At 37.6% G+C, this 20,324-nt stretch overlaps 1 long non-coding RNA gene across 1 annotated transcript; it reads right to left on the bottom strand.

Annotated features, from left to right (window-relative positions):
• Positions 1-354: 354 nt before the first annotated feature.
• LOC145120954 (uncharacterized) lies at positions 355-3,032 on the bottom strand. Its single transcript, XR_013714437.1, has 3 exons — positions 2,465-3,032; positions 1,277-1,329; positions 355-754 (listed from the first exon to the last, which is right to left on the bottom strand). It is a non-coding gene; the product is annotated as an uncharacterized LOC145120954 (long non-coding RNA).
• Positions 3,033-20,324: the final 17,292 nt, after the last annotated feature.

A 20,324-nucleotide genomic window follows, 5' to 3' on the forward strand; every position in this document is an offset into this window, starting at 1 on the left:
TTGTTGTAAGTTCTGAATAGTTTAGACACACATATGAGCTTTCTAATAAAGGGTGTATGAGCTTAAATAAAGGCTTATCAAAGCATCTCGTGTCAGAAATTTGAACTTTGGTAAGAAAGTCAATAAGTATTGATTTCTAGAAGTCCAGTTGATTTTTGGATACATGTCAAACCTAGTGGGAGCATAAGTGTTATGCTAGTAATATAATAATTATTATGCTAGTGGGAGCATAATTATTATGGCAAGTGTTGCGAGTTAGCAATGTTAATTATAGAAAAACAAAAGTTTCAATTTGCAAAGTTGCAGAGTTTGAAAAGTTGTTTTGCTATAATTAAGGGTGTAACACCCATAAAATTCAAGCCAAATTTAAACTTTTTAATACATTTTAAAACCATTAAGTTGTTACAGTTTGTTTTCAAAATGGTTCAGACATCAGAGTATCCCCAGAATAAATCATGAAAATATGAGGAGGTGCACGATCACGCCTTCGCCTTCCCGCAATCATCAGAAGTGCCTGAAACAAAATCAACAACTGTAAACCCGAAGCTTAGTGAGTTTCCCCAAAATACCAACGCCATACAAACATAACCATATCATATAACCAATACAGAACAGCATGCATAATGAGTCATCAGCCTGACTGGACCGCCTCACAAGCCTTCAGTCTATCTGGACTGCTCTTCGAGCCTTCGACACGTCTGGACCGCCACGCAGGGCCTACAGCCTATCCGGACCGCTCGCCGGGTATGTTGGCCTACAGCACAAAGCAGTACCGCCTCAACCCAACCCCCAATCAAACAAGCATGTGCACATAAATATCATACGCTAGCTCATTTCATATAACAGTCAAACCGATCTAACAGATCACCAATCATAACAACATCCCAATAACCGGGATACAGACCTAACCGGTCACTAACATAGCATCATCCTATACCCATGACAATCATGTGCACATAGACATCATATAACACTAGCATGTATATATATATATATATATATATATATATATATATATATAACAGTCAAACCGATCTAACAGATCACAAAGCATAGCAACAATCCTATAACCAGGATATCGACCTAACAGGTCACTAACATAGCATCATCCTATATACCAGGATACCGACCCAACCGGGTCACTAAAGCGTAGCATATCACCATCCTAACTACCAGGATATAAATCAGTAAGCATAACATGCAATAATCCGAATACAATCCATAAAGGGCCGGCCTTGGTGCCTTAGACCCTGTTGATATAGTGAGGAGAACTCACCTGGCATTGCTGAAGTCCCGCAGATAAAACTCCAGCTGCTGGTTGACAGATTCCTGAAATGTCAACATCAAACAATACCCAATTAATAATTGGGTTCCAAGCCCTAGGTCCAAATCACACTCCAAAGACCCAAAAGTCAAGTAATGGGCCAAAGCCCAACATATGGTCCAATTTTCCAAATTGGGCCCAAACCTTTATTAGGTCTTACCATAAGGCCTAACCACTTAGTCCAGTCCAACATTCAACATTCTAATGGCCCAATATCACATAATCATAAAGGCCCAAACTATGGCCCATCTATGGCCTAATTTTCCAAATTGGGCCCAAACCCTCATATGGGCCTTACCCTAAGCCCATCAACATATTCTAGTCCATATGATTATTCTTGGATAGCCCATTAATAATCCAATCATCAAGCCCCAATAGAAAGGCCCAACAATAAACCCAAGTGAAATTAGGGTTTTCACATGAAATGACGATTAGGGTTAAGTGTTTCTCACTTAACCCATTAAAGACTTAATCCATTAAGGACTTAATCCATTAAGTCCATCATTCTTCTAAATAAGTCATATGGTGTGATTGGGCTTAATCACACAATTCCATTCCAATGACCCAAAAGTGGGTCCCAATAAATTCAAGCCCATAAATCCAATATTAAGGTTTTCTAAACCCTAATTAGGGTTTCCAACCCCATCTTAGCCCAATAGGCCCAATTGATATGTCTTTTGATCAATTAAGGTTCATTAGACTCATTAAGGTTTCACTAGGCCCATTAGTCATCTATTTGGGCTTTTAGTTCCATTAAGCTTCATTGGGCCCATTAGGGTTTATTAAGCCCATTAAGTCTCATTGGGCCCATTAGGGTTTCTTAGTCCCTTGTCCAAGCACCCAAACGAGTCAAAACACCATCAAAGCACACCGCCACCCGACACGGTGGCCGGTGGCGGCAGGAGGCGGCAGCCACCACCTCACGGTGGTGGTTTTTAGTTTTCCTTTCATTATTCCAATTTGTAATTACACTTTACAATGCTAAATCTCAAATAAACACACACACCTACTAACACACACATACACACGGTGGTGCATGGTGGCAGCCACCACCTCATGGTGGTGGTGGTGGTGGTTCTTGGTTTTCCAGCCAAATAAACTACACACACAACATACACTACATCAGAAACAAACACCCACACATTTCTTGCTTGCAATGGATTCAGCCACCCTCTTGGTGGCATTTGGCGGCGACAGCGGCTGTCTCACGATAGCAGCCACCACCTCACGGTGGTGGCAGTGGTCTCTTTTGGTTTCCAAACACGCAGCTACACACACCATCAACCAGAACATACACGCACACTCTTTTGATCGGACACGAGCCCAGCCACCCCATCTAGTGGCGTAAAACAATGATGGTGGCGTGAAACGATGGCAGCAGCGGCGACCATGGTGATGCGGTGAGACAACACGACGACTTCTTGGTGATTTTTTATGGCTTCACAGTGGCGGCAGAAGTCGTAGAAGAAGGCAGTCGCAATGGAGAATGGAGGCTGCGCCTCCACCGGAGTACGAATTCGACAGCAGCGGCACTAAGTGGTCCGACGACCCACTAAACCGACGTCACTTAAGTTTCTCGTCGCTGTCATGGCTGCCCCAAATGTTGGCTTCGATCGGCGACACCGGTTGGCAGGGAGGTTATCGGACATGGCAGCAATGGAAGTGGCGGCTGTTGAAGATGAGAGGGATGTATAAGGGTGGCGGCTACAGTATGTTGCTAGGTTTAGGGTTAGGACGAGGGGAGTGACGGGTTATAAGTCCCGCACACTTCTCAAACATTGGCCCATATTGTCACTTTCAGTCCCTCCTCCTTTATTCTTTTCAATTCAAATCCCAACATTTACCATTTGGCCCTTGCTCTCATAAATCTTTTCAATATAAATCCAATAGTTACAAAACAATCCCTCCTCTACAAAGGATTCTCAATTAAGATCCAAAAATTACCATTTCCACCCTGGCTTCAAGAATCCTTCCCAGAATAAGTCCGATACTTACTCTTTAACCCTCGGAAATCAAAAGTATATCATTTGGCACCCCGAAACCAACACCTCACTAATTATTATTCGATCTTGGGCTATAATAATATAAAATAATCATAATAATTACTCCCCAGGGTTCCTGATTTATTATTTAATTACTCTATTTAAACGGGATGTTACAAAGGGAGAGGAATTCATACTTCATTTCAAATCTAAAAGCTTAGATTGTGAGATTTTAATCAAATTTAGTCAAGGATATATATGAATGTTATGTTTGAATGGTTCAACATAAGGAAATTCTATATATGGAAATGTTATAGCAAGAGATTGGTAAAGTATCAGGTCTGTATGTAAGACATTATGAATCGTGTCCCATATGCTTCGGATATAGGATCGATTGCATGTGCTATAATATTCTTCTGTTCTAATTTTCCAAATGCCTAGGGCATTTGGAGGGAAAAAGGACTAGAACCGGATATGACTGAAGTTATTAAACAACTGTCAAGGAAGATCTGAGGTTTACCAATGATTGGTTGCTTGTGGATAGTTGGAAGTATAGGAATGGATGGACCATATTGATATAATTCTGAATAGATAGGATTCTATTAAGAATGGATAGTCATATGGCAATTATGGAAAGGTGTCCATAATGGGAGTTGGATATCAAGAAACTTTTATGCAAGAAGGATGTTCAAAGGAATGTGCTTTGAATATGAGACTTCGTATCTATGGAATTGTCTTGTAACAATTTCCAATGGAAAGTTTCGTAATTGGCAGAGTCTCTGTGACTTGTGTACATAGTCATTACAAAAGGATCACTGCATATAAGCTTAGAATCTAGCAGATTAAAGTAAGTGGCAAGGACTTGGTATTCTTACACTTACGATAAGGGTTTGGAATTGTGAAATGAGTGTCATTGGAAATGTTTACAATTGATCTATTTCACAAATTAAGGACCATAGGTAAACATAGTATGCATGCTTGGAGCATGGGATAACTATTGTTTTGATTCAAGTATTAAGTTGATTAATCGAAAAATTATACAATGAATAATGTGTAATCAATATGGTGATTAAATAAAAGGTGTTTTATTTATATTCAAAAGTTTTGACACCATATTGGATTCGATTATTCTTGTGTTTCACTTTGCATGTTTTGACTTCCCGAATAACTAGGTTATTCAAACCATCCACGGTCGATCATACTTTGGAAGTATGTATTGAAGCTAGACTGTCATGAATGGGTCTGTAGATTGTCTAAAGGTGTTTAGACATAGCACAAGTTTGTTGCGGTGTTCATGAGTACTCCTGTAATAAGATTTGAGTATTGGATTAAACCCACGCTCATCTGAATCACTTCATGGATTTTATCACGAGTGATTGTGAGACGATAATATCTTATATTCTTGAAACCAAGACATGTGAGTTGCAGTTTACAAGTCGGTTTCACATTGACATATGTAAACACACCAGTAACTTGGTGTTATAAAACATATTGTTGTGTGTGATTTGATGAGTAAGTACAAGCAAGCATTTGAGTCGAAGTTTATCCGTTCCTTTTACCCAATGTGGATAAAAGCGATATCTGTGGGCCCGTTCGATGATTTAGTGATGACAACCCTAAGTGTTTGGCCAAGCCTGGACTGATTTGATTTGTTCAATTATTCGGTCGTCATAAATCGGAAATCGGGAAACAACACATGAACAGAGAGAATGATTATAATCCATGTCTCAGTTCATACGATATCTAGAATGGAGGAATATATGATCGCTTATCTAATGGACGCGTCATTGACTAGGTCAGAGTTCGACAGCGACTTTTAAGAGCTATGATTGCTAGTCGGGATTTTGGAGTCGTACTTGCAATAATAGTTATTAGACTTATCCAAGTGGGAGACTGATGGATTAGGTGTCTAAGCCCATAACTATAATTGGTAAGTACTCGACCCGAGAGTAGCATGGTCCATTTGGGTTGCCTTCACTAGAACAATTTGATAGGAAGAATATTTGAGAAAGAGGTTATTTATGATTTATTAATATATTACGAGTATAATATATTAATTGTGAAATCATATAATTTAATTAGTATTGATCAAGAATTAATTTGGAATTAATTTAGTGATCAAAAGAGACTAATTAAATTAATGGGGACTGATTATGTAAATCAGTGATATATATATATATATATATATATATATATATATATATATATATATATATATATATATATATATATATATATATATAGTGTTTGGGCTATTGATCTATGTTGGGCTAAGTTTTATGTAAGTATCCATGAAGAGTTAGCCCACATGAGATATGGATCATAACCTAAGTGTATGGATTAGGGTTTACCCATGACTCTTGGAATCCTACACTATATATATGTTATCCCTTAGCCAAAATCGCTAACCCTAAGCATTCTAAGAGTTCTAAGAGAACCCTAGCCGATTTTGGTGGTGCTTAACTTCTCTCTCAAAGTCCTCCTTTGTTCATGGTGTTTATGAACCATTTGAGGCATCACACTTGAGGTGCTAAGCTCTTGAAAGGCCAAGAACTACAAACTACATCAAGAGGTATTCATCTAACTTGATTTTATATGGTATATCCTCTATTGTATGCTAGTTAGGATGTATGCTTTGGAAAAATTCAAATTGCATGTATAATTAGAGAAAACATAGATCCAAATCATCTAGGGTTGCATGTGCACCATAGAAGTGTTATAGTGCTTAAAACCCAACAATAGCCCCCATCGAAGATAGTGACATCCCAATCCATTTGCCAACCACTCAGCCTCTAGCTGCAATCCTCGATCTGATCATCACAATTGCTTCCTTCTTGAGTCCCATGACTCAACTGACACTACCTCGAGCACGACCCTCCAGACCTCTTAATCAACTAACCCATATGGTTCTGCACCATTCAACCCCAAACTGACATGGCCACTAAGGCCCCAACAACCATAACTGATAAACCAATAAGAACAGAAACACACTGCAGTGAATCATGGTTCCAAACCATACTATCTACCCTCAATCAGCTCCTTAGAATCCCCGAAAATTTCCTTTATTTGAGTACAGATCATGTGCTTTCCGTAGTTTGGTCCTAGTACTACCTTCCACACTTATCCATACTCTCCTCAAGAATCGTTTCAGATCCTCTAAGTAACTACTCATGTCTACTACCGTCTGATCCAATCGTATATACCCACTCTCAACAAATACACACCGCTAAACAACACACCAATTCCTCAAAGGCACCTCCTAGGCTCTCCTAGGATTCCCTCATCGCTCTGCTATCATCTGCTGAAGAACCCCTACTAATATCAGCTAACTACTTCATTTCGAATAAAAGACCCAACCCTACAACAGTTAGAATCAGACAAGAGCTACGTAATAGGGCCAAGTAAATCACTCTAAAAATATTTAACCTTTACCGCATGTAACTTAACATATTCATTTAATAGTTAGCTCACATGGGTCCCACAAAGCACAAAGCAAGCAGCATTCGGGCAGTAACACTCTATAGGCCACAAAACATAAAAGGCATCCTCCAACTAACTGTTGGGTTTTAAGCACTATAACATCTTTATGGTGCGCATACAACCCTAATGCTTTGGATCTAAGTTTTCTCTAGTTATACATGCAAAATTCTTTTTCCAAAGCAAGAAGCCTAACTAGCATACAAATTTGATATTTGAATCATAAAAATTAGTTAGATGATTACCTCTTGTTGTAGCTTGTAGAAGTTGGCCTTTCAAGAGCTTAGCACCTCAAGTGTGATGTCTATAATGTATCACAAACACCATAAACAAATGGAGGATAGTGAGAGAGAGTTTATGAACCACCAAAACGGCTAGGGTTTCCTCATGGAACACAAGTCCCCATTTTAGGGTTGAAGGGGTTACATATATAGTGTAGAATTCAAAAGGTCACTTGTAAACCCTAATTCATACACTTAGGCTTTTGATACAATTAATCATTTGGACTAACACTTCATGGACTCTCACATAAGCTTAGTCCATCACTAATCAATCATGGATCATTAGCCCAAACTATATGTATCACTGATTTACATAATCAACCCCTGTTTATTTAATCAGTCTCTTTTGATCACTAAATTAATTCCAAATCAATTCTTGACCAATACTAATTAAATAATATGATTTCTCAATTAATATATTATTCTTATAATATATTAATAAATCACAAATAACCTCTTTCTCAAATATCCATCCTATCAAATTGCTCTGGTGAAGGCAACCCAAAAGGACCATGCTACTATTGGGTCAAGTACATACCAATTATAGTTATGGGCTTAGACACCTAATCCAACACCAACTTGCTTCGGTGATGCTAGGAACTTCCACCAACACTTTCGGTTACCTTATGCATGCAAATTATACACAAAACGGGATCACATAGACTGTCGAATGAATTAATCCCACAATCAGACAAGGAATGGAAATAAGGCCAAACCAGTCCTTCTGGGGCTATATGATCCCAATCGTATATAATTTTTAAAGAATACACTTAGCAATCAATTGCACCAACACAGATTCCAAATCTGACATTGCATCCAATTCCTCCTAGGCTACACGACATCACGAATCATGTAATTTTTATACAACATCTGGAATCCATACTAGCATGCAGCTACAAAAGCTCAATCAATAGGCATATACATGCATCTCCCTTAGTATTATATCATGTAATCCTGAGCAGATCCTTAGCCCTAATCTAGCATGCAATTCTCATATACTCATACAAAAACAATAAGCATAACACGTGTATGGGTATTTTGGGAAATACTTACTCTAGCTCGGTTGATTGCATGCATCGCATCCCTTCTTCTTAAAAACCTTTTTGGAAAACAATTTTCTTTTAAAAGATTTTAGAAATCCTCAGCTTGAGTTCAGACACACCTGAGAGTGTGCCTGAATCCCTCAAACCAAGGCTCTAATACCAACTTGTAACATCCCGAAAATACCAAGTAAAATTTTCATTTTTAAATAAGTCAAAACCATTCATTCATTATCCCAAAAGACGATCAGAGTAGAAGTATTCTCAAAACATCAGAGTAAAATAATAAATAGTCATTGCGGAATAAATCTCTAGGGGATGCAGTGTAATTAAACTGAGCTCTTCCTTTTGAAACAGGAAGTACCTGAAAAGGTTTAAACCACATAACCATAAGCACAAAGCTTAGTGAGTTCTCCAAAATACCAATAAAATCACACATATATAAATATAACAGCATGTGGCTGTGTCAGGTCTGTATCAACCCCGAGTCCATTATGACTCCATGTAACAACATGTAGTTGTGTCAGGTACGTATCAACCAACGGGTCCGTATCAACCCCGAGTCCATAATAAATTCGAGCCCAGATTGGTTCTATGCATATAACATACAATCATGCCAGTAATAGTCACATAGACAATCAAGCTCATACAGACATATCAACAAGTGTCACAAACGCAACTATCATCCTACAACCATAATCCAGTGGGCCGATATTGGTGTATTTGACCCACGAGTACAACGAAGAGACTCATCTGAATCACAAAGCTGACTAACACCCAACTCAATGTCGCACCAACCACAGCTAACAGCTCTCACCGCCAAAAGATATGTGTTAAATACCTCCTAACAATCCACATAAGGTATACCTTAAAACTTCCTTCTAAAAATAGAAATTTGATCAAAAGTCAATCCATACCAAAAGTCAATGGCCAATGTTGACTTTAGTCAACCGCCACATCGTGACCTTCCTTGGCCACGTCGTGGCCCTTATACAACCAAACAGACGGGAAATTCCCAGTTGCCACGTAGTAACGACCTATGGCCATGTCGTGTGCACTGGGTTCCCAACAACTTAATATATTAACCTATTTTCTTCGATTCCAAGAGCTCCAATGCTCAGATCTGGTCCATTATATGGTCTAAATGGATAAAGTTTCCAACTTTATCCATTAATACACCCAAGGAGATCAAGATGTCCAACCCTAGGTCCAAAATAAGTCAAATACCACCATGTATTAACCATTAAGCCCTTAATCTGGAGAGACCTTAACCCAACCACTCCAAAAGGGTTTTTGAATATCAAATCTATCATAAAGATGAAAGCTTTTATAGACATGCATGCAAATACATGTCTAGAATCCATTTTAGGTTACAATAAACTAAAATTGCCCAAAACCTCAAGCAATGATAAGAACTCCATCCAAAGTCTAGATCTACAACATATGATGCTCTTGGGACTCAGGAGAGTCATAAAGTTGCCAACTTTATGAGTTCCTTCCTTTTAAATTTGCTCAAACATGAAGAACATGAGACAATACTCTAGATATAGCCATCTTAAGCCAAAAAGATTGAGCCTTTGACACTTACAAAGGTCCAGAAGCTATGCAGAATGATGATGATGCTGCTTCCTTGCAAGATCCAACAATAAAGTGCCAACAATAAAGCGCCTTCTTCCCAAAATGCCACAAATATCCAAGGGAATGGGTCTAGGGTTTCTTTAAGGTATAAGGGAGAGTTAGAAATGAACCTTAGAAATGGCTTAGAGAGGCTTAAATATTAAGGAAACCCTAGAAGATCATGGGCTTGGGCCAGAACAGCTGCCACATCGTGGCCTTCCTTAGCTACGTCGTGGCGGTCCAATAAAACATGCGATCATTTAATTATTGCCACGTTGTGGGCATCTTTGCCCCACGTCGTGACACATAGTTTCCTCCAAAACTCCATCTTCTTCGGTCCTTGATAGAAATGAGTTTAACTATTCTGGAACACGGGTGTTACGTTATAGTATTATGTATAAATATGCATTAATTATATTATAACTGTATTTTTCATGCACTATTTGACTATGTGGAGCTGACGTGACATGATTAAGTAACACAAAACCATATTTAGGATAGTCCAAGAAATTTTAGTTTGGATTTTATGCAAAATCTAAAATTCAGAAACTTAGAATACCTTGTTTTGTTTGATGTTCGTAGAATACCTTGTTTTGTTTGATGTTCTTTGAGATAAGAGTTTTGCATGTTAGTGTTAAGTGAAGAAGAAATATATATGTAAGACCAAAAATCATGCATATATACTACGAATGGTCCATTGGCATTAAAGCAACCTCCGAACCCTTATGTTCCCGAGATCACATTTTTTATCTAAATGTGCACTCTGCACCTCTAAGCTCATATTAAATTTGTGTATTTAATATAAAATACGGTTATAATATAATTAATACATATTTATACATGACGATATGGTTTTAATGTAAATAACCTTATAATATTATACAAAAATATGGTTTTTAAATAAAAACATATATTTATACAGTTTAAATGTTAAAAAAAATATTTACACGATTTCATATGAAAAATGGTCAATATTAAACAAAATTGGGAAAAAATGTTCAATTTGAAATAAAAAAATAAAGTGTCAAAATTGAAATATATATATATATATATATATATATATATATATATATATATATATATATATATATATATATATATATATATATATATATATATATATATATATATATAAACTTAGTGCCAAATTGAAAAAGTGAAAATTTAGTGTGTTTTATGCCATTCTTTTTTAATTTTGACATGTCAACATGCTATGTCAGCATGTCACGTTATCATGTCACGTTAGCACACAACCTGGTTGATCGGTCAAATTGTCAGAATTGTAACAAATTAGTAAACAGATCGTCAAATTTGAGACAAAAAATAACGCAGTGTGAAAACCGAATTTTCGTGTAAACTTAGTGACTTTTATGGACTTTATTTTTTGTTTAAAATAAAAGTTAAAGGCTTTCATTACTAAATGAAGTTTTTTTTATAGTTTTTCTATTAAAATTTAAAAATTAAAACTATCAAAAGTAGTAGATTAAATTGGCTAATAATTAATCTTATGTATTTGAATTAGACAAAATTATAAAAATGGTCATTGTGGTTTGTTGAAAATTATCACTTTGGTCCAAAAAAAAAATTGACTACCACCATCGGTTAAAAACTTTGATTTTGTTGCGAGTTTTGTCCAAAATATTTTGATTTGCCGTTGATATTTTCCTTTTCTGGTTTTTTATTAATTTTATTTATTAAAATAATAAAATGTAAACACCCCTCCACTTTATATGTTTTTTTTGTTTTTGTAAACACCCCTTTATCACTTAACACCACATTGTCGATCAACAACACAACAACAACCACCATAAGTTGTTATCGTCACCAGTAGCACAACCACTACCACCTGAATTCGGTAAGAGGGAGATGAAGAGACACCGTTGGAAATATAAAGACAAAGAGAGACACGTACGACTTCTCGGACTATCCATAGACAGAGATCGAAGTTCTCCATCCACTATCGGAGTTCTAGAAAGGTGGTAACGCTGCAAACTCAAGCCACATACGGATATTAGAGTTCTACACTTACAACAACATGCTTCTCTTCAACCCTTTACAAACGGAGATCGGAATTAGACACTCGACCACAGACGGAGAGGACGCTAGAAACTCGAGCCACATACATTAGCAGCGCTGCAACGACCCTAACCAAACCCTTATTACCGATGACAAACAAACCTGGTGGCACGGTTAGTCGTTGTTGCCCTAACACCTATGCAAACCTCCGGCAGGCGGTGACGCAACCTCGACGAAGACGGAGGCACTGCCAGAAGCGGCCTTTTATGCAGATCTGTTTGTTGGAGATCATCCCCTACTGTTTACCCGTTGATTTGTCTTTGCTGGAAAAGTGATTGCGGTGGTGGTGGTGTTGAACAGTGGTAGTAGTAGGTTTGACATATGGTGGTGGTATAGACTAGCGATGGTGCTGGTATTCATATCTTCTAGCGATGGTGGCGCTGGCGTTCATAAGTTCTAGCGAGTCACCGCCTTCGTCAGAGTCGGATGCCCGATGATGACGAATATTTGTTTTGTAGGTTTGGGTTTGAGTGTGTGTAGTGTAGCGAGAGGTAGAGGGGAAGGGTGGGGCTGTGGGTGTGAGTGTGGTGATAACATATATTAAAAATTAAAAATTAAAACTATGTTTAAAATAAAATTTAAAGGCTTTCATTACTGAATGAAGTTTTTTTTTATTAAAATTTAAAAATTAAAACTATCAAAAATAGTAGATTAAATTGACTTATAATTAATATTATGTATTTGAATTAGACAAAATTACAAAAATGGTCTCTGTAGTTTGTCGAAATTTATCACTTTGTTCCAAAAAAAATTTAGATTACCAGCATCGGTTAAAAACTTTGATTTTGTTGCGAGTTTTGTCCAAAATATTTGGGTTTGTCGTTGATATTTTACTTTTCCAGTTTTTTATTAATTTTATTTATTAAAATAAAAAAAGTAAACACCCCTCCACTTTATATGTTTTTTTTTGTTTTTGTAAACACTCACTTTATCACTTAACACCACATTGCCGATCAACAACACAACAACAACCACCATAAGTTGTCACCGTCACCAGTAGCACAACCACTACCACCAGAATTCGGTAGGAGGGAGATGAAGAGACACGGTTGGAAATATAAAGACAAAGAGAGACACGTACGACTTCTCCGACTATCCATAGACGGAGATCGAAGTTCTCCATCCACTATCAGAGTTCTACAGAGGTGGTAACACTGCAAACTCAAGCCACAAACGGATATTAGAGTTCTACACTTACAACAACATTCTTCTTGCTTCAACCCTTTACAAACGGAGATCAGAATTAGACACTCGACCACAGACGGAGAGGACGCTGGAAACTCGAGCCACAAACATTGGCGGCGCTGCAACGACCCTAGCCAAACCCTTATCGCCGATGACAAACAGATCTGGTGGCACGGTTAGTCGTTGTTGCCCTAACACCTATGCAAACCTTTGGCAGGCGGTGACGCAACCTCATCGAATACTGAGGCAATGCCAGAAGCGACCTTTTCTGCAGATCTGTTTGTCGGAGATCATCCACCACTGTTTACCCATTGGTTTGTCTTTGCTGGAAAAGCGATTGTGATGGTGGTGGTGTTGAACAGTGGTAGTAGTGAGTTTGACATGTGGTGGTGGTATAGACTAGCGATGGTGCTGGTATTCATATCTTCCAGCGGTGGTGGCACTGACGTTCATAAGTTCCAGCGAGTCACCGCCTTCGTCAGAGCCGAAGGCCCGGTGATGACGAATATTTGTTTTGTAGGTTTGGGTTTGAGTGTGTGTAAGGTAGCGAGAGATAGAGGGAAAGGGTGGGGGTGGGGGTGTGAGTGTGGTGATAATATATATATATATATATATTCTTTTATTCATTTTTACAGAAAAATAGAAAATTAAAATACAAAGAACAAAGCCGTCATTATAAAAAAAAATCAAAAATAAAATGGACGAAACTCGAAAAAATATCAAAGTTTTAAATCATTGCTATTACAAAACCTTTTAAACCAAAATGACAATTTCAACAGGGATATTTTTATAACTTTGTCTTTGAATAATAATTATTTTTTGGACTCAAATATAATCTCTAAACATTTTCAACAAAACTGTAAGGACAATTTAGTCAATTTGGTAAGAGTATTGATTGATAATTAATGAGAAGGACATTGTACGGTGTGCGGGAGTATAATAATAAGGTGCACGTGTGCCACCTTTCATGCTCACCTTCCTTCATCTTTAGGTATAAATGGGGCCCGCTTAATATTTTATTCTCCGGTTACCCTCCACCACCTGTCCCTTTAAACAATAAACATCTATTGGATATAACAAAATGTTGGTACCACGATTTTAAAGAAATGTGTCAATTTTTCATTTCTCAAGGAGAGACACGGCCACGTACATTATTCCATGGTGTATTTTTATAATTTGTGCATACCAATCTAGTAAAATTCAACATTAATTAATTAAAAGTTTGAATTTAAAAATTATTAAAAATATAATTTAGTAAATCCATCTATACAATTAATCTTACATAGCTATGTTATTAAACTTTATCGGAGTTTGGGATTGTTGTTTATTTGTAAAAGTGGTTTTTAATTTATCTGGTGTTAAAACGAAGTTTAATAAAAACTAGCAAAGAACTCGCGGCTACGTCGCTTTTGGGGTAATATGAGGAAAATCGGCAAACTTTAAAAAATACATGCTGAAAGTGTAAATCACCGCAAATAGGAGAGAAAGTCGACAACCCCTAAAATTAGATGTCCAAAGTGTACGACAACCAAAAGAAGGGACACTGGTGGAGAAAATCCAAAAATGTTGTGACAATAATGTGAAAGTTGCCAAAGTTGAGAAAATATGGTGGCAAAATTCTAAAGGAGGTTTTTTGTGTTTTTTATGTCAAAATGTAAAAGTTTTGACTATAACGACGAAAAGTGTCAATTTCATTAAAGATTTGTGGCAAAAACACCATAATATAAAACTTTTCACTGCAAGGACGAAAAGTGTCAAAGTTACTAAAGATTTGTGGCAAAAACCTAAAGACATAAAAGTTATTATTGCTAACTTCCTTTAGATTTAATATATATATATATATATATATATATATATATATATATATATATATATATAGAATATTTGAATTAACTTATCTGGTATCAAAACGAAATAACTTGATATGTTATTTTTAATGTTTTGCAAACTTTTATTGTATGTGTAATAGTAAAACAACTTATTAAAACACCTTAAAGTAGTCAATAAGTAAATAAGAAATTACTTATCAAAAACTTTTTATTTAATTCAATATTTGCTTATAAAAATCTTTTTAACAAAACACTGAATAAATTAATAAACACTTCATATAAACAAATACTAAACACCCTTACAAATTACATTTGATGAATTTGATCCAAAGTGACGAGGCTTAAGTTTTTTTTTTCAAAATGGTGTATTTTTTAATGGATATATATATATATATATATATATATATATATATATATATATATATATATATATATATATATATATATATATATATATATATATATAGTGGTTGTAAACAACGTTCGGTGGTACTTTGACGGCCAACTAGGGTTAAAAGATTAATAGGTATAAACATAAATTAATCCGGACCTTAAATTATAAATAAAACTCTTTAAAAAGTTAATATATCTTAAGAAAATAAGTATTTGAACATTTAAAAAATTTAAAATTTGAAAATATGAAATATTTTTTATTATATTTGAATATTTGAAAATTAAAATTTTTGAATTTTGTAAATTCTAATGTATTATTTGAAAATTTGAAACTTAAAATTTTTAAACTTTTTCTGCCTATGAGCGCCAAGGAACGCCAATAACTGTCATGCTTTGACCGATAATCGTTCGTCAATGCTGATTTGTGCAACATATATATATATATATATATATATATATATATATATATATATATATATATATACACACACACACAAAGAGAGAGAGGGGGAGGGGTGAACTCAAACATTTTTAAAAACCAAAACTACCAATCTACTTGAAATCCAACGTCTAAAACATATCCAAGCTTAAAAAAGGATTTAACCTTTTTTTTTTCTAAATGTGCATATATATACACATTTGAATGTACGCACATTTGATGTATACATCAAATGTGCCTATATGCACATTTATTATTTTTTGTGTTTTTTAATATTTTCAAGTTGCAATTCTTTTTAACGGCGACATTAGAGTCTAATTGGTGTGTTGGATTTGAAAATTTTTGAAAAAAAAAAAATACAAAATGTGCACTTATGCACATTATATGCACATCTCAAAACAAAAGTTCGTCAATTTTTTTTAGTTCAGATATGACTTATACGCAACATTTGGAGACTAATCGTGGTCTTCGTTTTGAAAAATATTGAGCGGATTAGGAGTTCTTGGGTTCTCGTGCATATTTGAGTTTTCAAAATAACTTAACCATGTGTGTGTGTGTGTGTCTGTGTATATATATATATATATATATATATATATATATATATATATATATATATATATATATATATATATCAAAATTAAAGTTCGTAAATTTTTTTTAGTTTAGATATGACTTATACGCAACATTTGTAGACTAATCGTGGTATTCGTTTTGAAAAATATTGAGCGGATTAGGAGTTCTTGGGTTCTCGCGCATATTTGAGTTTTCAAAATAACTTAACCAAATGTGTGTCTATATATATATATATATATATATATATATATATATATATATATATATATATATATATATATATATATATATATATATATATATATATATATAAGGGTTATTGATATAAAAGTCCTTATGCTTTTTCTAGTTTCGTCGATTTTGTCCGGGTGACGTGTTTTGGTGCGTTAATGCTTAATAGTTGGGAAGACTTGTTCATATTTGTTCTTCATCCAAATTTTTACCTTCTATAACAGGTTACCACCACCACAGGCGGTTACCTTCTACCTCTTTTTTAACATCCCAAAATACGACCCAAAATTTTTTGTTTTAATATTACTAAAAATCACATCGTCGAATGTCAAACATACTAAGAACCATAAAATGAGTAACTCAAAAGTCAAGTAACTGTGTCAAACAAATACTGTATCAATCATATCAAAATATCTGAATAAAACTCCCAGGATAAAACTAAAGCTGTGGTGTGTGCCATGCCATCATCTCGAGCTCTTCCCCTTACTTGCGGAAGTACCTGAAACCAAAAACTGAAACTGTAAGCACAAAACTTAGTGAGTTCCCCAAACTACCACATACCATACAATGACATGTTAGCAAAACTGGGCCCCGCCCACTGGCGGGCCCCGCTCGGCATCGGACCGAAATCCGGAACTAGCTTGGGCCCCGCCCACTACATCGGGGCCCGCTCGGCATCGGACCGAAGTCCGGAACTAGCTTGGGCCCCGCCCACTACATCGGGCCCCGCCCGGCATCGGACCGAAGTCCGGAACTAACTGAACATAGCATAGCATAATCATAACTACTGGCATAAACACATATACTGCATATTGCATCGGACCGAAGTCTGGAACTCATATCACAAAAACATGCTTGAATCACAAAGACATCAAGCACACTGAACTACTGCATCAGACCGAAGTCTGGAACTACTGCTAACTAAACGGGCCGGCATTGTGGCCGTAGACCCGTTCCTACTGGAAGGAAACTCACCTCGTAACGCTGGCTGCTGAGGTGCTAAATCTGAGACTGTCTGACTGCTGCTCCGGAACTCCCCGGCTACAAATCCCATAAACACTAAATCAAATACAGATAACTAATCTCAGGGTAAAATGACTATTTTACCCCTGGTCAGAGTCAACTTCCTGGTCAAAGTCAACTTCCTGGTTGACCGGACTCGCCGAGTTGGGCCGCCAACTCGCCGAGTCCCTTTCATTCAGTTCTAGTCCTATACTCGCTTCTACTCGTCGAGTTTGGCAAGGACACGACGAGTTCCTCTTCGACACATACAACAAATCTAACTTCATCCGACTCGCCGAGTTGTATGAACAACTCGTCGAGTTCTCCTTCATCATATGAACACGTCCAGTCTGCGACTCGCCGAATCGTAAGAACAACTCGTCGAGCCTGAAGAACAACTCGCCGAGTTGAAGAACAACTCGTCGAGTCCCAAGCATGCTATTACTATACAGTCGATTCTAATCGATTTCAGTTCTTCCAAATCATAGATCTGAGCTTCTAGGACTGGTTTTACACGTAAAGTTTCCAACTTTACGTGCATGCACAAGGGTATGAGGCTAAAATACCCAAAATCATCAAGTACTAAGCACCTAGGGTTTGGAACAAGGCCATGATTGCATAAAGGTGGCTATAATGAGCTCCTGGAGTTAAATAAAGTCCAGATCTAAGGTTTCCATCCAAAGGAAAGTCCATATCTCAAGTTTTGAATCATATAAGGCTCCATGAAAGACATAACAAGCATAAAAGAGGGTTTAATGGAGGAATACACAAGGTAATAACTTTATTACCTGAATGAGAAACAGATGGAGGCTAACTCTTGGATCTCCTTTCTCTTCTATGGACCTTCTTTCCTTCCTTCTCTTCCAAAGCTTCCAAACTAGCACAAACACACTCAAGCTCAACAATGGGGGATAGGGTTTACAGGGGAAATGCTCTAAGGGTGCTGGAGGCTGGGGTAGGAGGCTATAATGACGTTTATATAGGGTACAAACTCTTGAAATTAGAGCTTCATCCAGACAGGCAGACTCGCCGAGTCCCTTCATATGGACTCGCCGAGTAGCCAACTTAAATTGCGTGATCATCCCGTCTCTACTCGACGAGTCGGGCTACAGACTCGTCGAGTACCCCTTAAGAAATGAAAATTACTTTATTAAAGCACATACCAGGAATGGGGCGTTACAATTCTCCCCCACTTATCTTAGACTTCGTCCTCGAAGTCTGCTGCTGCCGAATCTATAAATATCTCTGGATAATGCTCCCTCATCTCTTCCTCGGTCTCCCATGTCCACTCTGAACCCTTTCGGTGCTGCCACTGTACCTTCACTAGCTGGACTACCTTGTTCCTTAAGGTCTTCGTTTTCCGATCCAAGATCGCAACGGGTCTCTCAATATAATTCAGGCCGCTATCAACCTGAATATCCTCCAAGGGTACAACTGCTGACTCGTCCGCCAAACACTTCCTCAACTGAGAAACATGGAAAGTGTTGTGGATCTGGCTAAGCTCTGCTGGAAGATCCAACCGATAAGCGACCCGACCCACCAGGGCCAAAACCCTAAACGGACCAATGAACCTGGGGCCCAACTTGCCCCTCTTTGGGAACCTGATAACACCCTTCCAGGGTGATACCTTCAGGAGGACCATATCGCCCACCTGAAACTCCAAATCTGAACGTCTCCTGTCGGCGTAACTCTTCTGCCGACTCTGCGCAGTCTGTAGTCTGCTACGGACCTGCTGGATCAACTCTGTGGTCTTGAGTACCACCTCTGTACTCCCCATGACTTGCTGACCGACCTCACCCCAACAAATCGGGGTCCTAGACTTCCTTCCGTAAAGCATCTCGAAAGGAGGGCGGTCAATACTGGCATGATAGTTGTTGTTATACGAAAATTCCGCTAACGGAAGATATGTATCCCAACTGCCACCGAAATCTAGCACACATGCTCGAAGCATGTCCTCGAGAGTCTGAATCGTCCTCTCGCTCTGTCCATCCGTCTGAGGGTGGAAAGCAGTGCTGAAATGGAGACGAGTCACCATCTCTTCATGAAATCGCTTCCAAAACCTGGAAGTGAACCGAATGTCTCGATCTGATACTACTGATACGGGCACTCCACGCCGTGCCACTACCTCGCGCACATAAATATCGGCTAGCTTCTCGGCCGATATGCTCTCCTGAATCGGTATGAAATGCGCGCTCTTGGTCAGCCGATCCACTATGACCCAAATCGAATCAACTCCACGTGCGGTCCTGGGAAGCTTAGTGATGAAATCCATAGTGATATCCTCCCATTTCCACACGGGAATGTCTAACGGCTGCATCTTGCCGTGGGGTCTCTGATGTTCCGCCTTGACCTTCCTGCATGTCAGGCATCTCTCCACGTACCAAGCTACGTCCCGCTTCATGCAGGGCCACCAATAATCGGGTCGAAGATCTCTATACATCTTCGTCGCCCCTGGATGGATGTGTTGGGTTATGAGCATTCTAACACTCCTAAGTGTACATGCAACCCTAAATACCTTGGATCTATGTTTTCTCTATTATACATACAATTATGAACATCCAAGGTATTATCCTAATCTAGCATACAAAATAATAAATATAACAAGATAGAATACATACCTCTTTGATGTAGAATGTCTTCATGAAGCTTGAGTGCCTAGTGCCCCAAGTGTGACACCTCAAATGGTTCACACAACACCAAATACACTTGGAATAACTTGAGAGAAACTTGAACACTCCTTGAAATCGTCTAGCCCTCACACTCACACATTAGTGCCCGATTTCTTGAGCCATGGGATTCTTTTATATGGTGGCTATTAGGGTTACACCATGTAACTCATAACTTTACCCATTCCTTATGCTCCATGGATTTTAAC

This window comes from Lactuca virosa, chromosome 6, assembly GCF_052849685.1.
Source record: "Lactuca virosa cultivar CGN04683 chromosome 6, Lactuca_virosa_CGN04683_v6, whole genome shotgun sequence".
Taxonomy (NCBI): Eukaryota; Viridiplantae; Streptophyta; class Magnoliopsida; order Asterales; family Asteraceae; genus Lactuca; species Lactuca virosa.